General features: G+C 42.1%; 1 long non-coding RNA gene across 1 annotated transcript in view; it reads right to left on the minus strand.

Annotated features, from left to right (window-relative positions):
* The window catches only part of LOC122222753, a 141,275-nt gene extending 126,374 nt beyond the window's left edge, over positions 1–14,901 (minus strand). Inside the window, exon 1 of the long non-coding RNA XR_006203852.1 lies at positions 14,795–14,901. This is a non-coding gene — a long non-coding RNA (uncharacterized LOC122222753). The remainder of the gene's footprint in view (positions 1–14,794) is intronic.
* Positions 14,902–25,475: the final 10,574 nt, after the last annotated feature.

Consider the following 25,475-nt stretch of genomic DNA (forward strand, 5'->3'; position numbering starts at 1 on the left):
ATTTCAGTTCAGGGTCATGATCTCATGGTTCGTAAGTTCAAGCCCTGAGTCGGGCTCTGCGCTGACAGTGCAGAGCTTGCTTGGGATTCTCTCTCTCCCCTCTCTCTCTCTGCCCCCAACCCGCTTGCTCTCTCTCAAAATAAATAAACTTTTAAAAAATTTAAAAAAAAAAGAAATTGGAGATGACACAAGAAATGGAAAGACAATCCATGCTCACGGGTTGGAAGAACAAATATTGTTAAAATGTCTATACTAAATTTCATATATTGAAAAAATAAATAAATAAATAAATGTTAAAAAAGCAAAAAAAAAAAAAAAAAAAAAAGTCTATACTACCCAAAGCAATCTACACATTTAATGCAGCCACCAAAATACCAACAGCATTTTTCACAGAGCTAGAACAAACAATCCGGAAATTTGTATGGAACCACAAAAGACCCAAATAGCCAAAGCAATCTTGAAAAAGAAAAAGCAAAGTTGGAACCATCACAATTCCAGACTTCAAGGTATATTACAAAGCTGTAATCATCAAGACTGTAGGGTACTGGCATAAAAACAGACACATAGATCAACAGAATAGAAAACCCAGAAATGGACCCATGACTATATTCTCAACTAATCTTTGACAAAGCAGGAAAGAATATCCAAAGGAAAAAAGTCTCTTCAACAAATGGTGTTGAGAAAACTGGACAGCGACATGCAAAAGAATGAAACTGGACCACTTTCTCACACCCTACACAAAAATAAATTCAAAAGGGATGAAAGACCTAAATGTGAGACAGGAAACTATAAAAATCATAGAGGAGAACACAGGTGGCAACTTCTTTGACATTGGCCACAGCAACTTCTTACTAGATATGTCTCCTGAGGCAAAAGAAACAAAAGCAAACATGAACTAAAGGGACTTCATAAAGATAAAAAGCTTCTGCACAGCAAGGGAAACAATCAACAAAACTGAAAGACAACGTTCAGAAAGGCAGAAGATAATTGCAAACGACACATCTAATAGATCCAAAATCTACAAAGAACTTATTAGTAAACTCAACACCCAAAAAAACAAATAATTCAATGAAGAAATGGGCAGAAGACATGAATGGACATTTTCCAAAGAAGACATTCAGATGGTTAACGGACACATGAAAAGATGCTCAACATCACTCATCATCAGAGAAATGGAAATCAAAACTACAATGAGATATCACTTCACACCTGTAAAGTGGCTAAAATTAATAACAAAGGAAACTACAGATGTTGGCAAGGATGCAGAGAAAGGGGAACCCTCTTACATGGTTGGTGGGAATGCAAACTGGTGTAGCCACTCTGGAAAACAGTGTGGAGGTTCCTCAAAAAAGTAAAAATAGAACTACACTATGATCCAGCAGTTGCACTACTAGGTATTTACCCAAAGGATACAAAAATACTGATTTGAAGGAATACACCCAACTCGATGTTTAAAGCAGCATCATCGACAACAGCCAAATTATGGAAACAGCCCAAATGTCCATTGACTGATGAATGGATAAAGAAGTTGTGGTGCATATATACAATAGAATATTACTCACCATCAAAAAGGATGACATCTTGCCATTTGCAATGATGTGGATGAAGCTAGAATGTATTATGCTAAATGAAATATGTCAGAGAAAGACAAATACTATATGATTTCACTCATATGTGGAATTTATGAAACCAAACAGATGAACATGGGTCAGGGACGTAGTGTGAGAGGCAAACCATAAAACAGACTCCTAGCCATAGAAAACAAACTGAGGGTTGCTGAAGGTTAAGTGGGTGATGGAATGGGTTAAAAGGGCGATGAATATTAAGGAAGTCACTTGTGATGAGTGCTGGGTGTCATATGTAAGTGATGAATCACTAAATCCTTTTCCTGAAACGAACACTGGAACTTAAAGCCTATAACACTGTAACTAGTATTTAAGGCTTGAAACTAAAAAAAGAAAAAAGATGTGGTATACACACACACACACACACACACACACACACACACACACACACACAAATGGAATATTACTTAGTCATGAAAAATAAATGAAATCTTGCCATTTACAACAACATGGATAGAATAGAGGATTATGCTAAGCAAAATAAGTCAGTCAGCAAAAGACAAATATCATATGATTTCACTCATATGTGGAATTTAATTAAAAAAACAAGCAAGCAAAGGAGAAAATGAGAGAAAAGCAAACCAAGAAACATACCCTTAGCTACAGAAAATAAGTTGATGGTTACCAGAGGGGAGATGGGAGGGGGGATAGGTGAAATAGGTGATGGGGATTAAGGAGTGCACAAGTTTTGATGAACACCAGGTATTGTATGGAAGTGCTGAATCACTATACTGTACACCCGAAACTAATATTACACTCTGTTAACAACTAGAATTTAAATTAAACTTTCTTTAAAAAGAAAAAAATAAGAAGGATAAAGAAGGAAATTAGTCACTATGAACCCTGTCATCAGTTTATAGCCAGTTTTCTAGAAAGTGCTACAGATACTAAAAGAAAACTGGCTTAGAATAAAGGCTTTAGAGAAGAAATGTCATGTGAAATGAGTATTTAAAAAATAACAGCCATTGAACAGAGGGACAAAAAGAAAGAAGACATTCTTAGTGCAGGGGAGAGGTGAAAAATTATAGTGGTGCAAAAGGGCACACAATATTCTGAGAAATTCTAAAAGCTTTTTGGAAAGTATAAAATGAGAAGAAAAAGGCATGAAAAAGATCACAGAGATGCCTATTATGCTAAATAGCTGGACCTCGGTCTGACTAAAGGAGGTAAGCCAGAGGAGTGATGTAATCATTAAAAAGATCTTGGCAGTAGTGTGAAAGACAGGAGGAAGGACAACAGGACAAGGCAAAGGACTAAATCACATGAGACAAAACTGTCTTGACCTAATGGTTTATGGAATTATGGTGACCCGATTCATCATCAGTGGTCATTAGGTCTCTTCCCCAACGGGTCTCAAATTCAGATACATATTTAGAAACAGGTGTTGATTTATTTTAGTAAACTATTTAGGTGGTATAATCTCAATCAAAAAGCATGGCAGGAATTTCATAAGAATTGTATCAAGATGCCAAAATGTTAATAACAACTAGCACTGGGTAGTAGGGATACAGGTCATGTTTTTCTTGTTAATGATATATTTCAAATTGTCTACAGAGTAAAATTAAAAATAAATCCTACAGGAATTTCTTGAAACTTAAAAATTAAAATTGGCCTTAACTCTAAAGGGCCAGAGCCAGGATTCCTTCACAATATAACTGGCCCAAAGCCTCCCTTTATCACCATGGCCCACTCTACATAAAATACACATTCCTACAACAGAACCTCAACCCATAACCTCTCTGTTTCTATAGCATCCTCTTGCTCTGAATATCTGTCTAAATCCCAACTTCATCATACCACAGCTATACTGATTTTGTACTTGAATTTCCAAAAGCTCATTATCTGCTCCATACACTGTGACACTCCATCGTATCATTTATTGAAATCCTTCCTAAATACTTCTCCAGGCTGTTCTTCCTACAGTGTTTTAAGAATACTATGGTAAAATCAGTCCTATCCAAAAGAATATTCAGACCTGACTCACTTATGGGCAGACATGCGTATAATTGTACCAGTGAATTGATAAACTGCAAACATTGATCACTATTAAAGAGTTTTCAAATCTATTATCTCAGAAAAAGTTGCCTACTGTTATGAGTTGAATGGTGTCCCCCCAAAAATATGTTGAAGTCCTAACCCTCAGTACCTGTGAATGTGACCTTATTTGGAAATAAGGTCTTTGCAGATTATCAAGTTAAATGAGGTCATTAGGATAGGCTCTAATCCAATATGACTGGTGTCTTTATAAATAAGGAAACTTTGGACATAAAGACAGAAACATACACAGGGAGGTCACCACATGAAGATGACGACAGGGATCAGGATGACGCCGTCTATAAACCAAAGTATACCAAAGATTACCAACAAACCACCACAAGCTAGGAGAGAGGCATCTAATCGATTATCTTTCTCACAGCCATTGGAAGGAATTACCTTGACAACACCTTGATCTTGGACTTCTAGCCTCAAGAACCAGGCAACAATAAATTTCTGTTGCTTAAGCTATCCCTTTTGTGGTACAATGCTACACAGCCCAAGCAAAATAATATACCTAATAAGTGAAACTGATTTGTCCCCCTGGAAGTCACTAAAGACAAAAACATTCTGAAGATTGCAAATCAGTAATAATAAATTTTCTTGATATTCATTTTTCAACCTCTAGCAAAGGTGGTATTTAATAGCTAAGTCAACCTAGTACCAAATGACTCTAAGGAAAGAGTTTCATCTATAAAGTACCATTTATAAAGCACATAATCAAACAGAGAGAATATTATCCTATAGCTATTGGGACATAAAAATAACATGAAATTATATAGATTTTCCTTTGTTTTATAAAAGAGTTCCTCTATGCACTTTTATGTGCCTGTGAGAATACAATTTGACCTATAATCCAAAGATAATACAATGAGTTACTTGATGAGAAGCAGGGAAATCAGCATAGATCAGGAATGGGCTCTAGAGGGACACATACTTCAAATCCTTGCAATGTTACTCATCAGCTATGTGACTTGAGCAAATTACTTAACCACGGTTGAGCCTCAAATTCTTCACCAGTAAAATGGGAATTTTACAGTTTATATAAACAGATTAAACAATATATGAAATATGCTTAGCATATAATGATAAGAAGGTTTTACAATGTATATAAAAAGGAAAATTCATAATTAAGGATTTTTTTATACTTCTCTTGGGTAGGACAACTATTAAGCAAGTTTACATAAGAACAAAACTCTTCATCATACACACTGTATATAAAAATATAGTCTTTGGCTAGTTCCCTACTATAAAATGCATAAGTTTCAAACCTATTTTAAACCTATTGGTCAAAACTCAAAACACATTTAAACTGATTAATATTGGAACTGAAATACAAACAGGATCTTGGTGACTTTTGGCTCTGTCACAGACATCAGTTGGTATGCTGCTTTCGAAGCTCTGTAATACCACTCCTTTATTCCTTCAGATCACTAAGCTCTAGCCAGTCCAAACAACAACCCATAAGTTGTCAAACTAGACTGACATGAGCCTGAGCCTAATAGTATAGTACAATCCACTGGAACCTTCTACCAAATATTACTGGTTTTTTTGCCTTTTTAAAAATATCTTATAAAATACACATCTCAAAACTGTAGCTAAATGAAAAGGGACTTATTTTGGAATGTGTATATCTGTTGTAGGGGTTTTTTTTAATGTTTATTTATTTCTGAATGAGAGAGAGACAAAGCACAGGTGAGGGAGGGGCAGAGAGGGGGAGATGCAGAATCCAAAGCAGGCTCCAGGCACCAAACTGTCAGCATAGAGCGACACAGAGCTAGAACCCACAAAGTGCAAGATCATGACCTGAGCTGAAGTCTGACAAAACCGACTGAGCCACGCAGGTGCCCCAGGAATGTGTATATTTGTTTTGAGAAATGTATAAATAAGGCAAAACCTTATCAATCACTAAAATTCAAAAGGACCGTATTTTCTCACTCTACACAAAATATAAATTATACTTTGAGTGTTTATTGTAATACTTGTAAATTGAAACTTACACCTACATCCACATATAAACAGATAGAAAAACTACAAGATTAAATCCAAAAAGACTTTATTATAGGGGTAGGGGTATTTTTGTTAAACTTTTTTATCAAAAACAGCTATCTACCTAGGTCAGATCTATTGGCAAATATATCAACAACTCATTTTTTGTGTGACAGCCAAATAGTAACTGTTCTTAGCATCCTTTAATAAACTTTGATGAACTATAAAAACATGTTCATTTGTAATGCTATAAAAACATGTGCAGGGGCACCTAGGTGGCTCAGTAGTTTGAGCGTCTGACTCTTGATTTCGGCTCAGGTCATGGACTGAGACGCACATAGGGCTCCACACTAAGAATGGAGCCTGCTTGGGATTCTCTCCCTCTCCCTCTGCCCCTCTGCCCTGCTCACAGTCCCTTGCTCTCTCTCGCTCTCTCTCTCTCTCTCTCTCTCTCTCTCTAAAAAAGAAAACAGAAACATGTTCAATGCGAAAATTCAATATTTCCATCGAAGCTAATGGGAAGTCAAAACCAAACACAGGTATTTTTCTAAATATCTATGAAAATATGTTTTGCCTTCATACTTAGTGTAGCACTTTAATTTAAATATACTGTTAGTTGAGGTTTTTTTTTAATTTACATTGAAGTTAGTTAGCATATAGTAACAACGATTTCAGAATAAGATTCCTTAATGCCCCTTACCCATTTAGCCCATCCCTCCTCCTACAACCCCTCCAGTAACCCTCTGTTCTCCATATTTAAGAATCTCTTATGTTTTGTCCCCCTCCCTGTTTTTATATTATTTTTGCTTCCCTTCCCTTGCGTTCATCTGTTCTGTGTCTTAAAGTCCTCATATGAGTGAAGTCACATGATATTTGTCTTTCTCTGACTAATTTCGCTTAGCATAATATCCTCTACTTCCATCCACGTAGTTACAAATGGCAAGATTTTCCTTTTTTTTTTGAGCTTTGAAAAAAATGAACCTGCTTCTTGCTAAAGCAGCAGCACAAAGGGTGCTTTTCAGAAACATTGTTAGGCAATTGTTTTTTATTTACAGAGAGATATTGTTAGGCAATTATTTTTTATTTACAGAGAGATAATTAGACTGGTAGACTTAATTTAAACAAAATAGGGTATCAGGAAAAATTCTTAGATCTTATATTCTTTAAAAAAACTGATTTAAAGTTAGCAAATGCCACATCCTATTTGTTCAAGATACTATATTAATATCATTTTGGCTGATCCCAAATTATAACTCTAACAATTTTTCAAAAGGCAAAGAACAGCAATGGAAACCTAAATGTATTTTCTTTTTCTCTTAAAGTCTTCATGTAGTAATATTAATAAAATCACAAATACATTATATTAAGAAAATATAATCTGTTAAATTACTGGCAAAAGACCATATCAATAATTATCCCCTGAAGAGCAATGACTTTGCTTTTATCTATCTCACATGCAGTAAGCATGACAAGAATTCAATAAATAGGTGTTAACTGTCTATATCTCAAGAACAATAAGCACAACAGCAGCATAATTCTCCTAAGAATCAAATAGTGAGAAAATCCTAAAGATCTGGGATTTCGAAACAGGCCATGAACAAAATTTTACAACAGGCAAATCTAACGTTAGTAGAAGAAAACTCTACCCTTTACCCACGAAAAATTCTGAGATCACATCTGAAAATTGTGTGTTGGCTGTGTCAATAGAAAATACACAGCCAATGCTAGTTTTGAAATAATCTCAACTTGGTCTAAAGTACAGTCATTAAGAACTGAGTACAGGGGCGCCTGGGTGGCGCAGTCGGTTAAGCGTCCGACTTCAGCCAGGTCACGATCTCGCGGTCCGTGAGTTCGAGCCCCGCGTCAGGCTCTGGGCTGATGGCTCGGAGCCTGGAGCCTGTTTCCGATTCTGTGTCTCCCTCTCTCTCTGACCCTCCCCCGTTCATGCTCTGTCTCTCTCTGTCCCAAAAATAAATAAAAAACGTTGAAAAAAAAAAATTAAAAAAAAAAAAAAAAAGAACTGAGTACAAAAAGCACAGATATTTAAGCACCTATAATCCTGATAGTATATATGGCAAAAAATATACATAATATATAATCATATAAATATATACATACATACATAAAAATACATACATTTTTTTCCAAATTCAGAGGTTTCTGTAAACAATGCATCACCTTTCTTCAAAGAGCTATATAACTAAAATAATAAAATAATATAAATGACTATACATTGTTGTGTCTCACCGTGGTTTCTCTAGTGTTAGCACTGCTGGCTTGGTGATTAAGATTCCATATTCTCACCACTACTGTCCAGATTCATATTATGGTCAAGGAGAAACAAGTTAGCAAGGGGCTAGTTTCCTCTACTCACATTTTTTCTGCTGAGTTTCACCTACCTGATAGAGCAACAATGGAGAAATTTAATGAGTGTAGAAAAGTCTTTATATTACCCATTACAGACGTTCACCAGAACTTTCAACTAGACAAATGCCTTGCAAATATTTATAGACAGACATACACACACAGACACACACAGACACACACACACACACACACACACAGCGTTCTCTCCAGACAGAAATGTTACAGATATGAAAGAAATAATATTTAGTATGAGCAAATAAAGCAATATGCGTCATAAAAAGCAATATGCATTTATAAATGCTAAATAAAAGGAGTACTGAATGTTGATATCTGATTACATTGGATCTCTCCTCCCCAAACTAATATGCTAGGGAAAATTTCCTACTAGCAGCTGCTGAACACATAAGATAATTGATCTAAAATAGAGAAAAATGTGTTACCTGCCTTGCTTGTTAAAACACAACTACCTTGAGAATATTTATAGCACTGACAAAGCTACGATTAGTAGCTTCATCTTCCCTAAAAAGAATGATTGCTACGATTACAAGTTTCCTAGTATGTATTTATAGAACCAAATAATTTATTAAACCAAGTTTTTGGTCTTAAAGCAACAGATTTGGGAACAGATAGTCTTATAATAGGATACATTAACTCCATCTCTAGTTATATTGAATTTTTTTCATAGGAAAGGCACGGCACTGTGAATATTATGACTCAAGCTTACTCATCTCAACTAAGAATGAATTAAATTCGATAGAGTAAAAACCTGAAAGAACGTACATGCATGGAATTCTAGGTTGCCATTTTTAGAATAGGGTTTTTCTCCAAAGAGATTTTAAAAATGTGTTTCAAAATTATTCTATTTGTGCTACTCTCACTTTAGTGCTCTGATAAGTTGGTTGCTAAATAGAAACAAGAAACAAACTCATTTTCAAATAGAAAGTCATTTGTGATTTGACCACAACATAAGCTACCAAAAAAAAAAAAGAAAGAAAGAAGCAATTTGTCAGTCCTGACTGCCAAAATATATTGAAAAATAGATATATGTACACGTAAAGAGACACTTATATTTGTGCCCATTCCTATTTTCCTGGTCCAGTTACCATGAAGAGATCAGAAAACAGACCACACAGTAAGACAACTATCGAAAGCTTCATTGTACCCAAACTACCATTTTTTCCAGGAAAGTCCAGAAAATAAAGAAGAAAACCGCAGCCTCTACAGGAGGCTACAGATTCAGTCTTCTCCTTCTATAGGTAGCTTACAGGCTGATAATGGCTTCAATGTTTTCCCCTACAGGAAAAATACTCTTAGAGAAAAACCTTTTCTGCATACACAATCACAAAATTATAAAAGCCTACAGACAGTCTTTAACCACAGGATACCACAGTGGTCAGATAGCCAGTACCCAAAGCAGACAATGTGAACTGAAGAGAAGAGTGCTTTGAATGGAAGTCAGGAGAACTAAGTTTCATTCCTGGCTCTGGATTTACTATATGGTCTTCAGTAAGTTACTTAAATTTCTCTGAGCCTTTTCCTTTTGTTTTATTTTATTTCATATGGAAAATAAGAGGTAATCAAAAAACTTTAATTATGCCTAGGAGGACATCAAAGAACATGTGGATCTGTCCACAACTTCACAGATGAAACATGATCACTCACAGATGATTAGACAAAAAAGGTTCCAACAGCTTTCACAGCTTCAACATCTTAAAATTAATTCATTTAAAAGGACAAGTCACTTACAACAAATCTTTAGACATGTCAAGAAAAATACTTAAGAGGCAAAAAAGATAATGATAAAATTTAGGATGATGATTATCTCTTCAAGAAGCCATCAGGGAGTAAGATCAGGAAGAGCTTCAATTGTACAGGTAACACTTTACTTCTCAAACAGTTTGGAGCACATGTCTGTTTTTCTTGATATGCCACATTTTGTCTGAAATACTTTCTAACCATTTTTTTTAAATTTTTTAATGTTTTATTTATTTTTGAGACAGAGAGAGACAGAGCATGAACGGGGGAGGGTCAGAGAGAGAGGGAGACACAGAATCTGAAGCAGGCTCCAGGCTGAGCTGTCAGCACAGAGCCCGACGCGGGGCTCGAACCCACGGACCGTGAGATCACGACCTGAGCCGAAGTCGGATGCTTAACCGACTGAGCCACCCAGGCGCCCCACTAACCATTTTTTTTAAGTAACCACCAAAACATCTTTAACCAAAAGCTGAATGAAATAAATGAAAACACTTCCCTGGAATATTAAAGGTCAATGGAAATAGCGTGTCAGTTTCAAACATTCTCCTCATGAGCTTAAAAGGCAAGTATCACTATGATCCCCTAATATGTGGGGGAAAAGAGTGCTGGGCTGAAAAAAAAAAAAAAAAAAGGAGGGGGCGTTGCCTGGGTGTCTCAGATGATTAAGGGACCACGTGACTCTTGATTTTAGCTCAGGTCATGATCTCATAATTCGCTGTACCAAGCGCCACTTCAGGCTCTGGGCAGATAGCTAGGACGCTGCTACGGATTCTCTCTCCTCTCTTCTGCCCTCCCCCACTCACATGTGTGTGCACTGTGTGCAGCGTGCACACACTCTCTCTCTAAATAAACATTTTAAAATATATTTCAAAAATATGTACATAAAACTATTTCCAATTTCCAGCTTAGTAAAATATTAAAAGAACACACACAGCGCAAAACACAAAACGAACTGTATTATTAGCACCATGATTGAATCACTTAAGAATACTCAGATAGCTAATAACTTTTACTCTAAACATCTGCCTAAGAAAAATACATTCAAGAGTCACATCCGATAGCCTCGTGTTTAATCTTCAGGGTTGTTTTTACCAAGATTGCAATGATTCACCTAAACTAATCAAAGGCCTGTCTAAACCTCTACATGGAACCTACCTGTAAAAACTAAATGCCTCTGCAATTTCCGAAATTTTCCAACAAGAAAGTACAGGTCATTCAGCAAAATATATTTACTGTATACTACCATAATAGCTATTTAATTGTTATCATTATGATGCAGATATATAATGGAAACAGATGTTCCTTTTTCCTTTCAGCAAAGCACAGGAAAAGCATAAACTTGCTGATATTGCACGGACTACTATCATAGCACAATAGAGGGGGAAAAAACATTAGCACATGACAATATTAGTTTTTACTACACAACTAATTGCATAAAAAGTATAACTTGAGATCATTAAATCAATGATCTACAGAAGGGAAACAAATAGATTTGTATAACCAGCCTATTTCACATCTGCAGTTGAGAAAATACTTCTGAGAGACTAAGTGTATGCAAAATGCTACCAGTGCTTTCAGAAGACAAGGAAAGAATGTTGTTCTATTTTCTTTGCTCATGTAACATAGATTACAATGCTGCCTCTACAGAGAAATTTTTTTCAATAGTACCAGTATAAACTGGAAGAACTTTTCTGGAAAACAATTTGGCCATCAATATCAAGAACCTTAAAAAAAGTCTATACCCTCATCCAAGTAAATTCTTTTGTAATAATATATTGTAAGGAAATAGCCAGAGGGATGAATAAGATTTATTTAAAAAGCCATTTATCATAACTTTATTTATAATTATGGAAAATTAAAAATCTAACTCTCCAATAGAACAATGAATAATTATACATGCTAAAACATTAAACAGTCAACATAAATGACTTTAATAATTTTAATTACACAGGAAATTTTCTACTATTTAATGCCAACTGAAAAAAGCAAGATACAAAGTGGTGTCTATCTATATATAAATAAAACATATAAATGCTTGGAGAAAGGCTTAGAGAAATATACAAAATGTCATTTTTAACTTTTGCAAATTATTATGAGCAAATACTAGCTTTTTAATCACAAAAAGTTATATTTTCTTTAAATAATTAATTCTATATCTATGCTCTAATACTGTGTCCTTGTCCAAAGTTTCTAAAAATTCTTTGCACCAAATAGCCCTATAAGTATTTATAAGTAAATTTACCTAAATTTATGTTGACAAGTTATTTGATCCTAAAATTTGACATATAAAGAAAAGTGTTTGTCAATCACATAGACAACACATTTTTTTCCTGAGTTAAATAGGATGCTTACAAATTAGAGAAAAATTTTATGAGACAAATATTATAAATGCTTACTTACAAACTACCAATATGATGTGTTTTAAGTCACCAAGTCAAAGACATTTTTCAAATAAAACTATTTCTAAGCCAGATAAAGTAGCCTATTAATTGTTCTCTCCAATATGCCAATAAAAAGTTTGCCATAGCTTTCATTAGGATTCCTGGTTTCATGATTCTATTTTTACAAAAAGGAGCTGATTTGTCTTAGGCTATTACTGTCTATTACTTCTAGAAGTCTTGAGGAAAGGTGGGAAGCAGCAAATTCTGGCAATCTGCCTAAAGAGAAATCAATGAAACAAATTAATCCTTCGCAGGCTGCAATGACACAGTAATCCATCATTCAGAGCTGCTTTTATATACCAAATCAGAGAGCAGAGGAAAGAGCCCTGGGGGACATCACAGACAACAACTTACACCAACACTGGGAAAATACTGAGGAATCAGTTTATTTAAAGAGGATAGATTTCAGTTGATTGCCTATTTCGTCAAATAAAGATTTTTTCTTTCACAGTGTAGTGAACCCAAGGCCCAATGACTTTATCTTCAGAATTCACTACCAAATACGCTGGCTGACATCAATAGGGGATGAATGTTTTTAAATAATTAGCATCATTAATCAGTATAAACAAATATCTGGCTAAAGTAATATTACTTTTTCCATTAAAATTCCAGGTGTTAAACACATTCCTTGTTTTCAGTACAGACTAATTCTAAATTCACCTACTAATCTCCAACTTAACTGACCAATTTCTGGTAAACCACATTGAAGTATTTTTTTCACACATAAAATGTAGCCATTTACAATATGGGTAATTTTCTAAGTACTGTGTCCAGTTTAAAGACTTGAAAATTTTAATTTCATCTCTTGCCATTTAAGATTCAACAGCAAATCAGATTATAAATAACTTCTTTCACAATAATAAATAGTTCTTTAGCTTTTAATGTCATTGGCAATGCTGAAAGATAAAATTAAACATGGTTTCTTTTTTAAAAATAAACATATCAATGTATGGCAGTACATTCATATTGAGTATATTTATTTACACATATACAAGAACATATGCATCTAAATTTATTCATGCTTATGTAGAAACTTATGCACCTGAGTACATCTTACTCTAGTAAGATGTACTAAGTGGGATTATATTTCCTAGATGAAAACTAATGACAAGAACAATGCAGTCACAGGAATATTACTATTCCTAAATACAAATGCATCATTTTTGTGGCTGAACGTGAGAAGTGAAAGAAAAGAATTTCCAAGAAATAAACAAAAACAACAAAAACCTGTCACGATGGTCTCTGAAATGTTAAAACCCAGAGCATCTAATCATAGATGCAAAATAGAAAAAGGTTAAATAAATGCTAACTAGTCAATTTTTGAGTGGCATCTTCGATTCTGTGGTCCATGGCCATATGATTGCAATTCCTGGCCATGCTGATACATTTTTAATTCAATACATGGATCTAGTATTTATTGATTTAATAAGGTTAGGGTATTACATTGTGGCTGCTACTGATGAACTGTCAGCAGTTCTATCTAGTAAAATCTTACAGAGGAGTATCTATTTTAGGGGAGAGAGAGAGAACAGCTATGTAAATGTAACCCCTTCACTACCTGACAGTGGCAAGAGTAAGGTCCCTTCTTTCCTAGACTGCTTAGAGCTCCACACATCTTCTACGACTGAAGATGTTGGCTGCCAACTGACCGAGGTGACCGTGTAGAGACTGCAGCAAAGCCTTCCAGGTACACCTTCAAAATGAGGGAAAGCAGTGATTTACATCCCCATCTCCACCCTCTGGCCTCTCCTCATAGGTCGTGAAGCACATACACACGCAAGGACATTACACATGCGCGGACACACCCAAAGACCTGAGCCCTTACCTTGTCACCTAACAGAGTTTAAAGGAGCCTTCAGTGACTTCTCTCTCTGGACCCTAACATCGTCCACTGCTTCGTTAGCATGTAGGCAGACATAAAAGAAGGGAGAAAATTCACTTTCTCGAAAACAGTTCTGCCAAAATGCAACCCAAGGAGAGAGGCTTTAAAGGCTCTGTGAAATAAGGAGGTACCACAGGATCCAGCATCAGAAAAGGGGAGAGAAATCCACCAAAGTTGCTGAAACACTTGGGGACTATTAAGAAAGCTTTTTGCACTGCTGTGCTACCCTGCTTGTGGGCTTATTTTCCCAACCTAGACACCTGGGAAGCATGTTGTGCTCCAGCTTTTCTCTGACTTTGAAGAAATGGATAATCTAAGGAGTGGTGCTGCTGCTGGGGTCAGTAAAACTATGCTAATTGGTGAACCTAATTGCTTCAAGCAGTCCTGCCTCTAAACAGGGAGAGCACAGTTGATGGAGTCAGTCTGTTCCTAATAAAATGAAGAAGCACTGAATTAAATTCCCAAGGAAGGCACTATAAAAGTTTCCACAGTGTAACCAAATGACTTCACCTATGCTATTACCCCTAAGATGACATCTTTGAAAGAAAGCAGAGCCCAGTCAGGCTCCATATTCATAAATTGGCTGAGCTTAGGCCAGTGAATCTGGATTGATTTAAAAAGGCTTTTTCATCCTTCCAATCAAATGAAGTCACTGTTAATTAGATACTTTCTGTTAACAATGTCACTCTTCTCCACGTTACCTGCTCACACTTGCAGCGCCTCTAGTGCAACATCTGGAGCACCAGTTTCCCTGCAATCAGTCCTCACAAGTTTGGCTGGAGGGTGGTGGTATTTCCGTTTCTCAATCCCTGTCTGGAGGAAGATACTATTCAGTGCACCGGTGGCGAGATACATACCAGCTCGCTAATTTGCAAGATTATACAACACTCTCAGAAAACTCTCCAGATACGGTCCCCCAAAACATTTTTTGATGAACTGCACGGCGGTTTCTCTGTGCTGTTCCCGCCTTGCAGAGGTTTTCAAAAACGCCAAAGGCCACAAAGTTAACTCCCACTGACTTTGCGGCTTCTTCAGGCCAAAACTAGAAAATCGGGTTTGAGGTTTCCTGGCCGCGCCCCAGGCCTTGCTGCCTACCCCTCTCAGCCCAAAACCTGAAGGGGACTAGGTGCTCAAGGCAGGGCCCAGCGTAAGGCAGGGCCCAGCGTTAGTCAGCCCCGGAGCACCGCAAAGGCTCAGAGCGCTCTCGCCAGGGAGGGGAAGACTGCAAAGGCGGTCTCTTTCGACGGTGAGTCTCTGAACTTGACCAAGTTGCGGAGAAGTCGGCTCTCACCCGCTTCGGGCCCATTCCCAGGAAGCTTGCTGAGCCGACCCCGGGACACAAACCGCCAGCGCTGACCGACAGCGTGGGCCTGGGGTTCTCGCAGCGTGCGCCACTCGCCGGTCGAGCCCGTCTTCCTTAAACCTTAAGCCCGCACAGGCCCAGCTCGCGGGCTGGGGACCCTCAGCGCCCGCGGGAGCGCGACCCTTGCCCTCCGACGAGGCCCCGGCGCGCGGATCCCTCGGCCAGGGCCCCTCACCGCGCGCAGCGACACACTTGCGTCGAGCGCCCGGAAGCCAACTCCGCGAGCGAGGCTTCGTGCCCGGATGTGGGCCTAGCTTCCGGGAACTGCTCCCGCCCTGGCGGTGCCCAGGACTGAGTTCCCGGGCTTCGAGGGAAGGTGTGGGGGCCGGCCTGGAGCCCCGACACCGGAGCCTGGTTCGCAGAGTGCAGAATCGTTCGCAAGGGAGCGCCCTTGTGGGGTGAGAAATGTGAGGAGACACACGGGAGTAAAGGCCCTCGACTGAGCCGGGGATGACGAGGAATCGCGCCAGGTGCCTCCCGGCCGTCCTCAGGGCCCACACCGCTCAGCCCAACGCTGATCCGAGGACTTAGGCGGACAAGAGGCCGCCACAGGCAGCTTAGGACCTTGGCAGCCCAAAGGCGGCTCGTCGTTAGGAAAGACTCAGGGACCTGCCGCCAGGTCACGGACCTCATCTGGGCAGGGAGCTCCTGAGCGAGAGTCGCTGACCAGGGCGTGCACCTGCACCTGGGACCCTGCCCCTGACTGCGGCGCCCAAGAACCTTGAAGACCGCGGCCATGGAGTTCTCCCCTGCCAGGGAAGGCGGAGGGGCGACGGGGTGGGGGTGGGGGGGCGGTGGACGGCAAGGCAACAGTGAGACTTGAATTCCTAGACATCAGTGAGGGCAGAAACAGACTAGATGAGGTTAGACAGTGACGGTGGAAGGACAGAACCATACCGAGACAGGCACACTCTGGGAGTTGGAACTCTTAATTACATTTCTTCAAATCTTTGACCCCAAAGCTTCGCCCGTGACAATGTATGCCTTCTCCGCAAGAGGGTTTGGGGAAATTAAGTTTCCTGGGACTCTTTGATCCCTGGTATGTGGGCTCACAGAGGAAGGCAGACAATAGCAGCCGCCGAAGCACCTGCGATCTCTCAATATAATAAAATCTGGACAGTAATTGGAGTTGTTTCTCCTTACGCTTCCAGAGGGAGCTCAAACCTGAAGCATCAAGGTTATCCCTCTCCAAAGAGTAAAACAGGATACTCGCAAAATCTGCTAGAGACACAACCGCTCGCACCTAAAGGGGGTTCCCCCTTGCAAACGGGAAAGACGATCTGGATTTTTTGTTTTGGTTTTTTCATTTCAGCACTTGAGTGGCCCTACGTTGGGGGCTTGCTCAGTGCGGTACACTCCTTTGACACTGACGACTACACTAGAACTGCGCAAAGAGAAATCAGGCGAGGGATAGGGAAGGTGCTGAGGAGAGAATGTTGGGCAGAAGTCTGGGGAGATGGTGGGCCGGAGACACTCTGAGCCGGCGACGGGACCTAGCGCCGGTAAACCTCAGGACTCCCGGCCCTGGGGCTCTGGGCAAACCTGGCAAAAATACGGCCACGTGCTTTGGTTTTGCGTTTCAGGGCCACACACACACACACACACACACACACTGCGGCACGTGTCTTTCTCTCCTGGTGCTGAGGGTGTTGAGACAGCGTAACCCCGCGAGTTCCCGCCGAGCTCGGCCACTTGACCACTTCGCTCATGCTGGATGAAGAGTAGCTCTAGCGAGGGCAGAGAGAAACGCTAGCTGTGTGGGGATCCAGCCCCGTGCAGGGGAAGGGCTAATGCAGAGGCAGAGTCCGGGATGGGGCGGCATCCACCCTGGCTCGGGGCTCCTCCCCGCCGCCATTCAGTGCGGTCACTTGTCATCCTGAGCTCTCCCGGGTCCTCGTCAGGCCCCCGCTCTCCGCGACCACGCGACAACCCCCGACAGCCCGAGTTGCGCGCCCTGGTGGCCCCCAGGTGCCCCAGCCCTGACAGCCAGGGCTCACCCCTTACTGAAGCCTCTAGATACAAACGGCACAAGCGCTGCTTTTCCTGCCTCCAGATCCGCGTCGTATCCTCCCACCTATCAATGACTCGCCGAGGTTTGGGGTGGTGGTTGTTCTTTTAAAAGTATATTAAAGGATCATTGGCGTCTCCCCGTCAAGTCATTACGCCTTTATCCCCATCAATTAACCACACCTCAGAGGGCTGCTATTAAGAGCTAAATTGAGCTGCAAAAGTAGGTATCCCGTTTCAGGCAGATGTTGTCATCTCCCGCAGAGCTAAGCAGCCGGCGGGGCCAGACCCGCAGCTTCAGCAGCTGCCCGGGCAGCGCTGGACCAGGTTAAGGACTAGGAAGTGCGGGACCAGAAAGGCGGTCCCCGTCCTCCGTTGTGCTGGTGTGCCAGGAGCCTGGTAGAGCGGGGAGGGCCCTAGCTCCCGGACTTCAAGCGTCGTGCATGTCAGAGGCAAGAGTCTCCAGAGTTGTGCCAGGGAAAACGCCAAAAACGAGCCGTGCGTTTTTGCGCAGAGAAGTAGAGTGGAGAATGTTCGCAAAGCCGGAGCTCCCCTCCAGAAGAGGGGCGTGGAAGAGAAGAGGGCAAAGTAATGAGTTTGGTTGGCAGCCTTACCCCAGCAAACCTCACCTCCTCTTCCCGCCACCTTTAGCCTCCTTTTTCCCTGGTAGCAGGCCCCCAGAACCTCAGACCCCCTGGTGGAAGAAGGCGCAGTGTTGTACAGGGATGCTAGCTATACATGGAACTAGGGAATCTGGGACAGAAAGGTGGCATTTAGGACAAAGGGGTTCCCTAGGAACCGCCGCGGACTTCTATACGGGTGTGTCTTTTTACTCTTCCTCACCCCCAATCACTCCCTAGGTCTTGGGGCAAGGCTGTCCCACGAAACTGGGAGGCCCCAGAGGCTAAGGTAAAGAGGGAATAGGGGACGTGGCCCTCGCTGCAGTTACAGGGCTTTCCTCCCGACAGTGACCACAATAAATTTAGCCAAGACTAAAGGAGATTAATTTCTTAGCATAATCCAATTAAAAGATTTCTAAAGTAATCTTTTGCGAAAATGAAAAAAAAAAAAGTGCGCAGCGAAAGAGGGGACTGGTTTTGATGACAGTGATTTATAACCTCCGCACAGCTGCGCTGGTCCCTCGCTCTCATGCACGCGATTTGACCAAAGCATCCCGTCGGTGCCTCCAGTCGAAACCCTCGCCTTTCTGAAAGACAGCCATCCATCACGCCAACCTGGGCTAGGGTTGCTTACAAGCACCATAGACTTTTTTAAGTGCTATTAGATTTATGGTCTCTTTTTCGACGCCCATCCAGAGTAATTAGCACATATGTTCTAAATAGATGATAGTTTTGTGAGCAATAAAGCAATTACCCATCGTTGGAGCTGACAGTTCCTCCAACTAAACTCCAACCAGCAGCTAATTGGAAAAGTCATTTCAGCTCCATTGTCTGCAATTAGTCCTGCTAAACTACTACACCCCAACTAGCTGGTTTGAGGTTAATTTATTCAGTGTTGTATTTGCAGGAACGAGACACCGGCACGAAGGGACTTGCCTTTTGCCCCTCCAGACTGCGCCCTGCAACTAGAGGAGCAGGTGGGTGTGAGAGGCCAATATTTTGGGGGTTGGTATGATTCTCAGGGGAGGTAGTGCCTGGCCTCCTCAGCTTCAAGGTCAGTGTCCAACTCGCTGAACACAGCAAACAGAAAAAGCTATTGTTTCTCCTACTGGGCAGTAACTGAAGGAAACTGCTCAGTTTGTGCTACAAAACCTTGGTTAAAAATAAGCATAAAAGAGGGGGGAACGTAAGCATAGTAGAGGTGACAGGGTTCTGAGTTCACCTTTCCTCTCTCATACCCAGTCCTGACCCTGCCACCAAACTGCCCCCTAAAGAATAATCGTGGACTCAGACCCACACAAAACAGCAAAACTCTGTGCCCTCATTGGGGAAAGACAGCGTTCAATTCTTGGAGTAGTTCAGGGGAAGAAAAGACTAGAAAAGTCAGGAAGCCCTGCTTCTGCCTTCAGCCTTTCTGAACTCAAAGTCACTTTATCCTTGAAACTGGGGGTTCTCCTTGACTTTTTTTCCTTTTTTTTCTTCCTATTTTCCTTCCTTCTTATCTTTTTTCCTCTTTCCTTTCTAAAGTTAAGCCCAATGAATCCAATATTTGTGCACAGTGAGTGGAAAAAAAGTGTTAAACGTCAGTTTGACACCCCACCGGAGCTTCCAAATATCCAGCGTCTGGGATTCTTCTACTTAATTTAATCTTTATTAGAAAGGGCGGCTCCTACCCTCCTATTCACCAGGAAACCCCGGGAAACAGATCTGTTGGGGTTCAGAATTGAGGACAGCAAGGAGAGGAGTTAAAGAAGGATTAATCCTCTCCCATCCAACCTCGAACTTTGGAACTTCGATCTCCAGTAGGCTGGGGGACGGGGGAGGGGTTCAAGGTCCCAGCCCTGACAGCCAAGGGTCTCTGCAATCTGGAGCAGGGGGGCAGGGAGGCTGGCAGGTTGAGATGGGAACTTGTAGCCCTGGTAACCAAGTATTCTTCTAAAGGAATTTACAGCAAAGTGTCCCAGGCTTTGGGAGCAATGCGAATCTTATTTAAAAGAACATTGCGGGGGAGGGGAAGCATTTCTTAGGAGGTAAAGCCCAGTGCTTTTCAGTCCTAGAAATCAAATGTCCTTTTCTGGATAGTCATTTATACTTCACCTGAGGGCTGTTTCTCCTTTTTAAAGTAAATGTGATGCTTAAGGAAGACCACTTAGGTGGTATTTTAGTTAGCATATGAGACTTACTAGAATAATTCTAATTTCAAGTTTCAAAACAAATTGTAATCAATTTCTCACCTTCAAAGGTTTGGAGTTATGTATCTATAGCAAGAAAAACTTTTTAATTGCCTAATGTCAGGCTCTTGTTTTCCACTTATTTATTGTGTTTTAACCAATTTAATTCCAAGAAAGACCGAAAAGAAAAAATATTGGGGAGAAATTGAAAGCAATGGTCTCGTGTTACCCTATCACCTCTCTCTCACCTGTCACACAATCTCCACCCTCTGAAAAGAAATCCTCCTGTCAGTGTGACTTCCAGTTGAAAATGGAAAAGAAATGAGATGTTTTCACTAAAAGGCTGTCCATCGTGCTCTCAATTATTTGTTGTTGTTTTTTTTAACTAATATGACATCCCGCAGAGTGAGGACAAGAAAGAACTCAAGGAAGAGTCGGCTCCAAGTATCACCTAGACTTGGTAGAGAATCTTCATGTGGGTGTGTGCATATTCATGTGTAAAGGCAAAATAAGCAACCCAATCCGACCCTGCCCCCAGAGTGTATAGGAAACATTTACATACATATCCATCTACTCCGAAAAATCTCTAAGCACATGTGTGCAGAAATGTAGTCCTACGCAAGCTCAGCTTGCACACACAAGCTCCACACACATGTATTCACTTCTGGACTAAAGGCATTTCATTGCTCCCATAGTTTCTTTCCATTAAGAGCGATTAGATAATGTCCATTCAAAGTTGCTGATCCAGAGAGAAAATAAGAGTAGATAAAAGGAGATTTCAAGTGACCTCCTCGTCCCTTTCACACCAACCTGAGCCCTAGAATAGCCAAGGATCAACTAACACAAAAGCCCTTTCCTTTTGCTTTTCAGCTTCAGAAGATTTCATGCAAAGGGTTAAACAATAAAACAGAACTATCCTCAAGTTTTGTTAGATCATGCTTTTGGAATACTTTATTAACTCCTCCCATAGTTGAGCTAGGTTTATTATTCACCTCTGAAACGAGTAAATAAAATATACATAGCATAACAGAAGGCATAATTATTTATTGCTCCATGTGGTTTATATCAGTGGTATAGCATGCTCATTCTTTTTCATTTAAACTTTACCTAATCCCCCTCTCTCCTTGGTGATGGAGGACACTGTGATAAACATATCTTTCCACTGACAGTTTAGAAGGAAATGTCAGCTTTATTATTTAGATCAACCTTCTGATAGGTAAATACTATTGTAATATGACCATAGTTACCAATAGATCTGCTGGCTTTGTGAGTCAATACTTTTTCACCAGTTTCTTTTATAGGCAGTTAAGAAAGTGACATTAAAGAATTAAACATATTTGAGCAGAATTTAATCAGTGAATGTCCAACTCAGATCTACTCTGATGGGCTAATCCTGCAGTAAAAAAAAAAAAAAAAAAAAAAAAAAAAATAGGTGTTCTGACAGGTAACTATTAAAATAAATTATTATATGGTGCAGTTGATTTATTATCAGGGTACTTTAACAAGCTTCAAACTCATTTCAAAATTCCAACTTTTCATCCAGACCCAAATCATTTACCTCAGGAAAAAGAACCACGCGGTTATTCTTCACTCTAGTCTCCATTTAAAATTTAAAAATACATTCTGTAACATAGAAGTCTCTAGTTCTTTCTTTCTTTTTGCATAAATGCATTTAGATAGCGAAGGCTTGATTTCTACAAAAAGTAAATATTTGTCCCTGGCTTCTCTAGTGTACTAGGAATGATTGTCACTTTTCCTCCGATAAAAGGCTTGATTTGCATCCAAAGGTCAGCACTTGCTCTCCTGCCACCCTCCCATGGCTACTCCTGGCCCTCTAACGGGAGGCCCAAGCAGAAAGCGGAAGTGCTTCCTTTATCTCTCTTTCCAAAACACATGCTTTAAATGGCTGGTTTGTGATAGAAAACTAAACCGTTTTCTAAGGTAAAGCACTTATCTCTGGACATTCTGACCCAAAGGTGACAAAGAAGAAATGCTCAGACTACCAGAGTGATAGTGAATATGCAAGCCTGCTCATCCGTGGTTCAACCACAAGGGCAGGCTAAGAGCAGCCAGTCCAACAGAAGTTCAGCTCCCAGTTTGGCCTTCCCATCTTTGTTTTCACTTTGACAAAGGCAGAAGTTTTTACAACTGGGCAGCCACAATACAGACTGAGTTCAGTCTTGTGAGGGGGTTTTCCTGACTTAGGCAGCAGCTTTTGCTTATTTGTTTGGGTTTTGGTTTTGGCTTTTTAATAATCACAAAACATTAGGCAGGCATTCCTGTGCCTCTCTCTATCCTTCAAAGTATCATTCTGAAGACAATTTTAAATATATCTTCTTCAACTGTGTTCCTCCCAACCTTAATCTCATGCCAAGGGAGACTAATTGATTTGCCCCTTTAAAACAAGCTCTTTGGGAAAGGTCTGCAGTAAGAACAGTAGAACTGACCTTTCTCCCAACAATTGCAGGCATACTCATTTCTCCAGATGGGCTTGATAAAACAGGGTTATTTCTGTTCTGTGGTCTCTCTAAACTGAAAAGTGCCATTTTAACAATTTAGGAGGTAGGAAAAACGTATGAGAGAAAATTTCCTACACATATCTGGTCATTTGCAGGGTCTCAACCACTTTTGAATTAGATGTAGAAAATTTTTTGCAAGGCCACCTTGTTCAGTGTGATTTACCAAAAAGCCAAAATGAATGATCTAGTGAGTTTGGGGAGAGCAAAATGCCAATATCAAAGAGGTCATGGGATTGATGAAGAATAATTCAGCCTTCAAGGAAAGAAAGATTTGGGATAGCAGGGTGTTAATCAACTAGAAAGTCTGCTTAGATCCAGACTCTGGGGCCTGGAATGCAAGTCAGCACAGTGTATGCCACCACCAATCTCTGCTTCTCTCCTTCTCCCCAGCAGGTCATAACTGTTTACCAGCGATCTGGCTGGGAGAGATCAAGTGTTGGGTGGAAGATATTTTAAAAAGTGATTCAGGCTGAGCCATAATGCTAGCAACCCACAAGGGAAATTGCAAGCTTACAACCTGATTCCTCTTTCCCAAGCAGAGGGGTAACTTCTCATCATCTCTTGGGGGAACCACACTGGAGACTTTATGCGCATTGAATGGGCCTGTGGGAACCACATGGCCAGAGAAAGACTTGAAAAGGGAGACTGGGGATCCCAGACCCTGGTGAGCTTTTCCCCATCCCTAGACCAGCCTCATCAGGTGAGAGAGACCTTGGAAAGGACCGAGTATATATGGTCGCTGGGCTGGCAGTCTCAAGTAGGGTACTTTGGCAAGGGCCACAGTGGGTCTAGGTCCAAGAGCTACCTCTATATGCTTAGACTTAAAGGCAACCAAGGTGGAGGACTTAGTTGAAAAAGGAGAGAGAGAGATCTGGAGAAGAGGCCTAAAATAAAGGTGGAAATTGCAATTGTGTTTTCTTATCCTGCAGTTGAGTAGGCCTGGACACTTGCGGGGAATTTCAGTTTGTGGACCTACCTACTCCCACAAAATATGATTATTTTTATGTCCTCATGGGGCGCATAAGGCCCCAGGACCAGTGTGCCAAGTTGAACCAAGAACAAAGGAGAGCTTCGCAGAGAGAAAGCAGAGCTGCCGAGGACCTGAGCTGACCCCTCAGTCCCTCCATGGAAGCCATTTTGCTGGGGCTGAGGCTGTGAGCACAAGAGGAGGCACACCCACACAGTGTGCAAACGCGATACGGAACACAAGGTCCGTAAGAAGAATTGAGCCCTGAGTGTCGCTCGGGCTGTACAAGTCCCAGAGGGGGACAGCACCTTTCTTCCAAAAAGCTCAGGTTTCTTCCTGCCCCCTGGCAAGACAGAAATTTGGCACATAGGGCCGGCAGAAGAGCGATCTCTCCACTGCTCTGAAAAGCCGAGATTTTCCACAGCTACGGTCACCACCGCCAACAGCCCCCATCTTTTGGATTATGGCCGGTTACTACATCCCTTTTCCCCTTCCTTCTGGAGGAGGGGGTGGCTTCGCCTGAAGCTTCGAGGGCCCCAATTCTCCCCATTCCCAGGGTCATGCCGGATCCCAGGGGCCTCTTTCATGTTTGGAAGCTCAGGGTGGGGGCTAGCGGAAAGAGCCCACAGTGAGGGTGAACGGGCGCCACCGCTCTCAGGAAGTCTCAGCTCGTCTTAGCGCCACTCCTTGTCCCTAGCCTGCGTGGCGGGACCGAGGCCAACCCAGTCCGGCTGGCTGAACCTCTAGCCCATGCAGCCCCGGGGCGCGGCCCGCGGCGTCGACTCCCCCCGCCCCCTGCGCCCGCCCTGCGCGCCCTCTGACGCAAACGCGCGCCCCTGCCCAGCGCAGAGGAAAGCGCTCTTGTAGGTTTTAATTGAGGCTCTTCCTTTCACGCACACCCCCTCAGTCCCCACCCCTGGGAGGTGACCCCTCCCCGCCCCCAGCCCTCGTGCTGCCGCGCGAGGAGCCAGGCTGGGCTGCGGGGCTAGGGATCTGATGCTCGGTCGCCGCCGCCGCCGCGGGTTCTCCACTCGGGAGAGCGGCTTGGTGTCCCTTTTAATCCGCTGACACTATCGCCCACATCAAAGAGGCAGCCATCGATCGCGTTACGTTAGGGGATCCCATTACAAACGGCGCCCGCAGGTGGGCGGCGGGAGCAGAGCTTGTCAGGCTCTAGCCATAGCCAGGCAAGGCGCGGGCAACCGGGCCAGCCCAGCCGGACCCCGCAGCCGGTTCCACCGCAGCTCCGGCTCTGCACTGGCGGCACGGATGCTAAACGCCATCCCCCTCCTCAGCCACCGCGCTGGAGGCCCGGCAGCAGTTGCCCACTGGTGGGGGGGGGGGGGGGAGCGGGGGTGGGGGGCAGGATGATGGGGGTGGGGAGACCTGTTTTGAATTTGGACTGACGCTCGGCTGGCAGGATCCTCAGCTGCAGGAGGGCGCGACAGCCGCGGTCCCTGTCCTCGCGCTTTGGCGGGACAGAGGCCGGGTGAGGGTGGCTCCTGAGCAGGCCCCGCGGAAAGTTCTCCTCATCCCGCCCTGGCTGCCTGGACTCCGGCCCCGGCCTGCGGAGGCCAAGAGAGTCAACGCCTCCTCCCGGCCTGTCCGCGTTGCCAGCCCCGAGTTCAAAAGAAACAATTATCATTGCGTTACTTGCCTGGTGGAGAAGGACTTGGCGAAGTCTCGCTTCTGGTGCCCACGACTCACGGTCCAGGGTCCGAGGGTGGCTGGGCCC

This window comes from Panthera leo, chromosome A1 (assembly GCF_018350215.1).
Source record: "Panthera leo isolate Ple1 chromosome A1, P.leo_Ple1_pat1.1, whole genome shotgun sequence".
Taxonomy (NCBI): Eukaryota; Metazoa; Chordata; class Mammalia; order Carnivora; family Felidae; genus Panthera; species Panthera leo.